This window comes from Triticum dicoccoides, chromosome 6B, assembly GCF_002162155.2.
Source record: "Triticum dicoccoides isolate Atlit2015 ecotype Zavitan chromosome 6B, WEW_v2.0, whole genome shotgun sequence".
NCBI lineage: Eukaryota > Viridiplantae > Streptophyta > Magnoliopsida > Poales > Poaceae > Triticum > Triticum dicoccoides.
In genome coordinates, this window is record NC_041391.1 from 637,253,721 (window position 1) to 637,263,071 (window position 9,351).

Below are 9,351 nucleotides of genomic sequence, written 5' to 3' on the forward strand. Positions count from 1 at the left end.
ACTGGATCAACTCCCTACATGAGCTCCGACGCACCCCCCTCCACTTCCTCCACCTCCCCAATCTCCTCCGGCCCCGGTGAGTCCGGAGACATGCCCGTTGCGACCCGAGCGGCGCGCCTCGAACGGATGTCCTCCTGCAACTGAAAGCGGCGCTTGGGAGTAAGCATCACGTAAGTAGTTATCTTGTGCCGAACCATGGCGGGGAATGTCACAAACGAAAAGAGGAAGATGGATGACTTCCTAGGATTACCGGCGAAAGAGGGAGAAGCAGGATGATGTCTAGTGGTGGCGGACGCCGCTCGGCTTAAATAACTGCTCCTTGACCTCGGTCGAGGAGCCGAAACGGTGACACGGTGTTCACTTCGCTGACGGATGAGACGGCCGTCGGTCCTTTTGGATTCCGCAACATCGACACGTGGCGTTCACTCTATTAAATACCTCCACCTCCTCCAGAGTGGCGTCACTGGAGGAAACTGTTGGGGAACGTAGCAGAAATTCAAAATTTTCCTACGTGTCACCAAGATCTATCTATGGAGAAACTAGCAACGAGGGAAGGAGAGTGCATCTACATACCCTTGTAGATCGTTAAGCGGAAGCGTTCATGAGAACGGGGTTGAAGGAGTCATACTCGTCGTGATCCAAATCACCGGAGATCCTAGTGCTGAACGGACGGCACCTCCGCGTTCAACACACGTACAGCCCGGTGACGTCTCCCATGCCTTGATCCAGCAAGGAGAGAGGGAGAGGTTGGGGAAGACTCCATCCAGCAGCAGCACGATGGCGTGGTGGTGATGGAGGAGCGTGGTTATCCTGCAGGGCTTCGCCAAGCACCACAGGAGAGGAGGAGGAGGAAGAAGAGATGCAGGGCTGCACCAACGAGAGGAGATGTTCTCAAGTGCTGGGCTGCTCCAAAAACCTCCAATATATATATAGGGGAAGGGGAGGGCTGCGCCCCCTCTAGGGTTTCCACCCCCAGGGGTGGCGGCCAGCCCTAGATGGGTTTTGGGGGGGCGGCCAAGAGGGGAGAGAGGGGAGGCGCCCACTAGGTGGGCCTTAAGGCCCATCTGGACTAGGGTTTGCCCCCTCCCACTCTTCCTTGCGCCTTGGGCCCCTTGTGGGGGGCGCACCAGCCCACCTAGGGGCTGGTCCCCTCCCACACTTGGCCCAGGCAGCCTTCTGGGGCAGGTGGCCCCACTTGGTGGACCCCCGGGACCCTCCCGGTGGTCCCAGTACATTACCGATATCGCCCGAAACTTTTCCGGTGACCAAAACAGGACTTCCCATATATAAATCTTTACCTCCGGACCATTCCGGAACACCTCGTGACATCCGGGATCTCATCCGGGACTCCGAACAACATTCAGTAACCACATACAAGCTTCCTTTATAACCCTAGCGTCACCGAACCTTAAGTGTGTAGACCCTACGGGTTCGGGAACCATGCAGACATGACCGAGACGTTCTCTGGTCAATAACCAACAGCGGGATCTGGATACCCATGTTGGCTCCCACATGTTCCATGATGATCTCATCGGATGAACCACGATGTCAAGGACTCAATCGACCCCGTATACAATTCCCTTTGTCTAGCGGTATTGTACTTGCCCGAGATTCGATCGTCGGTATACCGATACCTTGTTCAATCTCGTTACCGGCAAGTCTCTTTACTCATTCCGTAACACATCATCCCGTGATCAACCCCTTGGTCACATTGTGCACATTATGATGATGTCCTACCGAGTGGGCCCAGAGATACCTCTCCGTTTACACGGAGTGACAAATCCCAGTCTTGATTCGTGCCAACCCAACAGACACTTTCGGAGATACCTGTAATGCACCTTTATAGCCACCCAGTTACGTTGTGACGTTTGGTACACCCAAAGCATTCCTACGATATCCGGGAGTTGCACAATCTCATGGTCTAAGGAAAAGATACTTGACATTAGAAAAGCTTTAGCATACGAACTACACGATCTTTGTGCTAGGCTTAGGATTGGGTCTTGTCCATCACATCATTCTCCTAATGATGTGATCCCGTTATCAACAACATCCAATGTCCATAGCCAGGAAACCATGACTATCTGTTGATCACAACGAGCTAGTCAACTAGAGGCTCACTAGGGACATATTGTGGTCTATGTATTCACACGTGTATTACGATTTCTGGATAATACAGTTATAGCATGAATAAAAGACTATTATCATGAACAAAGAAATATAATAATAACACTTTTATTATTGCCTCTAGGGCATATTTCCAACAGTCTCCCACTTGCACTAGAGTCAATAATCTAGTTCACATCTCCATGTGATTAACACTGACAGGTCACATCACCATGTGACCAACATCCAAAGAGTTTACTAGTGTCATTAAACTAGTTCACATCATCATGTGATTAAGACTCAATGAGTTCTGGGGTTTGATCATGTTCTGCTTGTGAGAGAGGTTTTAGTCAATGGATCTGTAACATTCAGATCCGTATGTACTTCGCAAATTTCTAGGTCATATTGTAAATGTTGCTTCCACGCTCCACTTGGAGCTATTCCAAATGGTTGCTCCACTATACGTATCCGGTTTGCTACTCAGAGTCATTCGGATAGGTGTTAAAGCTTGCATCAACGTAACCCTTTACGCCGAACTCTTTATCACCTCCATAATCGAGAAACATATCCTTATTCCTCTAAGGATAATTTTGACCGTTGTCCAATGATCCATTCCTGGATCATTCTTGTACCCCTTGACTAACTCATGGCAAGGCACACTTCCGGTGCGGTACACAGCATAGCATACTATAGAGCCTACATCTAAAGTATAGGGGACGGCCTTCGTCCTTTCTCTCTTTTCTGCTGTGGTCGAGCTTTAAGTCTTAACTTCATACCTTACAACTCAGGCAAGAACTTCTTCTTTGACTGATCCATCTTGAACACCTTCAAGATCATGTCAAGGTATATGCTCATTTGAAAGTACCATTAAGCGTTTTGATCTATCCTCATAGATCTTGATGCTCAATGTTCAAGTAGCTTAATCCAGGTTTTCTATTGAAAAACACCTTTCAAATAACCCTATATGCTTTCTAGAAATTCTACATCATTTCTGATCAACAATATGTCAACAACATATACTCATCAGAAATTCTATAGTGCTCCCACTCACTTCTTTGGAAATACAAGTTTCTCATAAACTTTGTATAAATCTAAAATCTTTGATCATCTCATCAAAGCGTACATTCCAACTCCGAGATGCTTACTCCAGTCCATAGAAGGATCGCTGGAGCTAGCATACCTTTTAGCATCCTTAGGATCGACAAAACCTTTCTGATTGTATCACATACAACCTTTCCTTACGAAAACTGGTAAGGAAACTTGTCTTGACATCCATCTGCCAGATTTCATAAATGCAGCTTGTGCTAATATGATTCCGATGGACTTTAAGCATCGCTACGGATGACAAAATCTCATCGTAGTCAACTCCTTGAACTTGTGAAAAACTCTTTGCCACAAGTCGAGCTTCATAGATGGTGACATTACCATCCACGTCCGTCCTCTTCTTAAAGATCCATTTATCTCAATGGCTTGCCGATCATTGGGCAAGTCCACCAAAGTCCATGCTTTGTTATGATACATGGATCCTATCTCGGATTTCATGGCTTCTAACCATTTGTTGGAATTGGGCCCACCATTGCTTCTCCATAACTCGTAGGTTCATTGTTGTCTAGCAACATGACCTTCAAGACAGGATTACTATACCACTCTGAAGCAGTACACATCCTTGCCACCCTACGAGGTACGGTAGTGACTTGATCCGAAGTTTCATGATCACTATCATAAGCTTCTACTTCAATTGGTGTAGGTGCCACAGGAACAACTTCCTGTGCCCTGCTACACACTAGTAGTAATGGTTCAATAACCATATCAAGTCTCCACCATCCTCCCACTCAACTTTTCGAGACAAACTTTTCCTCGAGAAAGGACCCGGTTCAAGAAACAATCCATATTGCTTTCGGATCTGAATTAGGAGGTATACCCAACTGTTTTGGGTGTCCTATGAAGATGCATTTTATCCACTTTGGGTTCGAGCTTATCAACCTGAAACTTTTTCACATAAGCGTCGCAGCCCCAAACCTTTAAGAAACAACAACTTAGGTTTCTCTAAACCATAATTCATACGGTGTCGTCTCAACGGAGTAACGTGATGCCCTATTAAAGTGAGTGTGGTTGTCTCTAATGCCTAACCCATGAACGATAGTGGTAATTCGATAAGAGATATCAAGGTACGCACCATATCCAATAGGGTGCAACTATGATGTTCGGACACCCCATCACACTATGGTGTTCCAGGCGGTATTAATTGTGAAACAATTTCCACAATGTCATGATTGTGTGCCAAAGCTTGTAACTCAGATACTCATCTTTATGATCATATCATAGACATTTTATCCTCTTGTCACGATGATCTTCAACTTCACTCTGAAATTACTTGAACCATTCAATAATTCAGACTTGTGTCTCATCAAGTAAATATACTCAACATCTACTCGAATCATCTGTGAAGTAAGAACATAACGATATTCACTGCATGCCTCAGCACTCATTGGACTGCACACATCGAAATGTGTTGCTTCCAACAAGTTGCTATCTTGTTCCATTTTACTGAAAACGAGGCTTTCAGTCATCTTGCCCATGTGGTATAATTTGCATATCTCAAGTGATCAAAAATCAAGTGAGTCCAAACGATCCATCTGCATGGAGTTTCTTCATGCGTATACACCAATAGACATGGCTCGCATGTCTCAAACTTTTCAAAAACGAGTGAGTCCAAAGATCCATCAACATGGAGCTTCTTCATGCGTTTTACACCAATATGACTTACATGGCAGTGCCACAAGTAATTGGTACTATCATAACTATCTTATATCTTTTGGCATGGAAATATGTATCACTACGATCGAGATTCAATAAACCATTCCATTAGGTGCAAGACAACTGAAGGTATTATTCACATAAATAGAGTAACTATTATTCTCCTTAAATGAATAACCATATTGCAATAGACATAATCCAATCATGTCTATGCTCAACGCAAACACCAAATAACAATTATTTAGGTTTAACACCAATCTCGTTGGTAGAGGGAGCGTGCGATGCTAAGCTTGGAAAAACTTCCAACACATATCGTCAGCTCACCTTTAGCTAGTCTTCGTTTATTCCGTAGCTTTTATTTCGAGTTACTAACACTTAGCAACCGAACCGGTATCTAATACCCTGGTGCTACTAGGAGTACTAGTAAAGTACACATTAACATAATGTATATCCAATATACTTCTATCGACCTTGCCAGCCTTCTTATCTACCAAGTATCTAGGGTAATTCCTCTCTAGTGACTGTTCCCCTTATCAAAGAAGCACTTAGTCTCGGGTTTGGGTTCAACCTTGGGTTTATTCACTAGAGTAGCAGCTGACTTGCCGTTTCATGAAGTATCCCTTCTTGCCCTTGCCCTTCTTGAAACTAGTGGTTTCACCAACCATCAACAATTGATGCTCCTTCTTGATTTCTACTTTCGCGGTGTCAAACATCGCGAATACCTCAAGGATCATCATATCTATCCCTGATATGTTATAGTTCATCACGAAGCTCTAGCAGCTTGGTGGCAATGACTTTGGAGAAACATCACTATCTTTGGAAGATCAACTCCCACTCGATTCAAGTGATTGTCGCACTCAGACAATCTGAGCACAAGCTCAACGATTGAGCTTTTCTCCCTTAGTTTGCAGGCTAAGAAAATCGTCGAAGGTCTCATACCTCTTGACGTGGGCACGAGCCTGAAATCCCAATTTCATCCCTCAAAACATCTCATATGTTCCGCGATGTTTCGAAAACGTCTTTGGTGCCTCAACTCTAAACCGTTTAACTGAACTATCACGTAGTTATCAAAACGTGTATGTCCGATGTTCACAACATCCACAAACGACGTTTGGGGTTCAGCACACTGAGCGGTGCATTAAGGACATAAGCTTTCTATTGTCCGCATAATCGCTACTGTCAACTTTCAACTATATTTTCTCTAGGAACATATCTAAAACAGTAGAACTAAGGCGCGAGCTATGACATAATTTGCAAATATCTTTTGACTATGTTCAGGATAATTAAGTTCATCTTATGAACTCCCACTCAGATAGACATCCCTCTGGTCATCTAAGTGATTACATGATCCGAGTCAACTAGGCCGTGTCCGATCATCACGTGAGACGGACTAGTCATCATCGGTGAACATCTTCATGTTGATCGTATCTACTATACGACTCATGCTCGACCTTTCGGTCTCCGTGTTCCGAGGCCATGTCTGTACATGCTAGGCTCGTCAAGTTAACCCTAAGTGTATTGCATGTGTAAATCTGTCTTACACCCGTTGTATGTGAACGTAAGGATCTATCACACCCGATCATCACGTGGTGCTTCGAAACGACGAACTGTAGCAACAGTGCATAGTTAGGGGAGAACACTTCTTGAAATTGTTGTAAGGGATCATCTTATTTACTACCGTCGTTCTATGTAAACAAGATGCATAAACATGATAAACATCACATGCAATCAAATAGTGACATGATATGGCCAATATCATTTTGCTCCTTTTGATCTCCATCTTCGGGGCTCCATGATCATCATTGTCACCGGCATGACACCATGATCTCCATCATCATGATCTCCATCATCGTGTCTTCATGAAGTTGTCACGCCAACGACTACTTCTACTTCTATGGCTAACACGTTTAGCAATAAAGTAAAGTAATTTACATGGCGTTGTTTATGACACGCAGGTCATACAATAAATTAAGACAACTCCTATGGCTCCTGCCGGTTGTCATACTCATCGACATGCAAGTCGTGATTCCTATTACAAGAACATGATCAATCTCATACATCACATATATTCATCACATTCTTCTTGGCCATATCACATCACATAGCATACCCTGCAAAAACAAGTTAGACGTCCTCTAATTGTTGTTTGCATGTTTTACGTGGCTGCTATGGGTTTCTAGCAAGAACGTTTCTTACCTACGCAAAACCACAACGTGATATGTCAATTGCTATTTACCCTTCATAAGGACCCTTTTCATCGAATCCGTTCCGACTAAAGTGGAAGAGACTGGCACCCGCTAGCCACCTTATGCAACAAGTGCATGTCAGTCGGTGGAACCTGTCTCACGTAAGAGTACGTGTAAGGTTGGTCCGGGCCGCTTCATCCCACAATACCGTCGAAACAAGATTGGACTAGTAACGGTAAGCATATTGAACAAAATCAACGCCCACAACTACTTTGTGTTCTACTCGTGCAAAGAATCTACGCAATAGACCTAGCTCTGATACCACTGTTGGGGAACGTAGCAGAAATTCAAAATTTTCCTACGTGTCACCAAGATCTATCTATGGAGAAACTAGCAACGAGGGAAGGAGAGTGCATCTACATACCCTTGTAGATCGTTAAGCGGAAGCGTTCATTAGAACGGGGTTGAAGGAGTCGTACTCGTTGTGATCCAAATCACCGGAGATCCTAGTGCCGAACGGACGGCACCTCCGCGTTCAACACACGTACAGCCCGGTGACGTCTCCCATGCCTTGATCCAGCAAGGAGAGAGGGAGAGGTTGGGGAAGACTCCATCCAGCAGTAGCACGATGGCGTGGTGGTGATGGAGGAGCGTGGTTATCCTGCAGGGCTTCGCCAAGCACCACAGGAGAGGAGGAGGAGGAAGAAGAGATGCAGGGCTGCACCAACGAGAGGAGATGTTCTCAAGTGTTGGGCTGCTCCAAAAACCTCCAATATATATAGGGGAAGGGGAGGGCTGCGCCCCCTCTAGGGTTTCCACCCCCTAGGGGTGGCGGCCAGCCCTAGATGGGTTTTGGGGGGGCGGCCAAGAGGGGAGAGAGGGGAGGCGCCCACTAGGTGGGCCTTAAGGCCCATCTGGACTAGGGTTTGCCCCCTCCCACTCTTCCTTGCGCCTTGGGCCCCTTGTGGGGGGCGCACCAGCCCACCTAGGGGCTGGTCCCCTCCCACACTTGGCCCAGGCAGCCTTCTGGGGCAGGTGACCCCACTTGGTGGACCCCCGGGACCCTCCCGGTGGTCCCGGTACATTACCGATATCGCCCGAAACTTTTCCGGTGACCAAAACAAGACTTCCCATATATAAATCTTTACCTCCGGACCATTCCGGAACTCCTCGTGATGTCCGGGATCTCATCCGGGACTCCGAACAACATTCGGTAACCACATACAAGCTTCCTTTATAACCCTAGCGTCACCGAACCTTAAGTGTGTAGACCCTACGGGTTCGGGAACCATGCAGACATGACCGAGACGTTCTCCGGTCAATAACCAACAGCGGGATCTGGATACCCATGTTGGCTCCCACATGTTCCACAATGATCTCATCGGATGAACCACGATGTCAAGGACTCAATCGATCCCGTATACAATTCCCTTTGTCTAGCGGTATTGTACTTGCCCGAGATTCGATCGTCGGTATACCGATACCTTGTTCAATCTCGTTACCGGCAAGTCTCTTTACTCGTTCCGTAACACATCATCCCGTGATCAACCCCTTGGTCACATTGTGCACATTATGATGATGTCCTACCGAGTGGGCCCAGAGATACCTCTCCGTTTACACGGAGTGACAAATCCCAGTCTCGATTCGTGCCAACCCAACAGACACTTTCGGAGATACCTGTAATGCACCTTTATAGCCACCCAGTTACGTTGTGACATTTGGTACACCCAAAGCATTCCTACGGTATCCGGGAGTTGCACAATCTCATGGTCTAAGGAAAAGATACTTGACATTAGAAAAGCTTTAGCATACAAACTACACGATCTTTATGCTAGGCTTAGGATTGGGTCTTGTCCATCACATCATTCTCCTAATGATGTGATCCCGTTATCAACGACATCCAATGTCCATAGCCAGGAAACCATGACTATCTGTTGATCACAACGAGCTAGTCAACTAGAGGCTCACTAGGGACATATTGTGGTCTATGTATTCACACGTGTATTACGATTTCCGGATAATACAGTTATAGCATGAATAAATGACTATTATCATGAACAAAGAAATATAATAATAACACTTTTATTATTGCCTCTAGGGCATATTTCCAACAGAAACGCCCGTCGGACCCTTGGGTTTCCGGAGCGGCGTCCATCCGGCGTTCACAGGACGCCCGTCGAACGGTGGGGTTTCTGCAATCAACACACGAATGTGACACTGGGTAACGCATAACCGTGCCTGTCCTGGATTCATAGTTGTGCCTTTCAGTGCGAACGATTCAACGGAATCATTTGGAACACCAAGA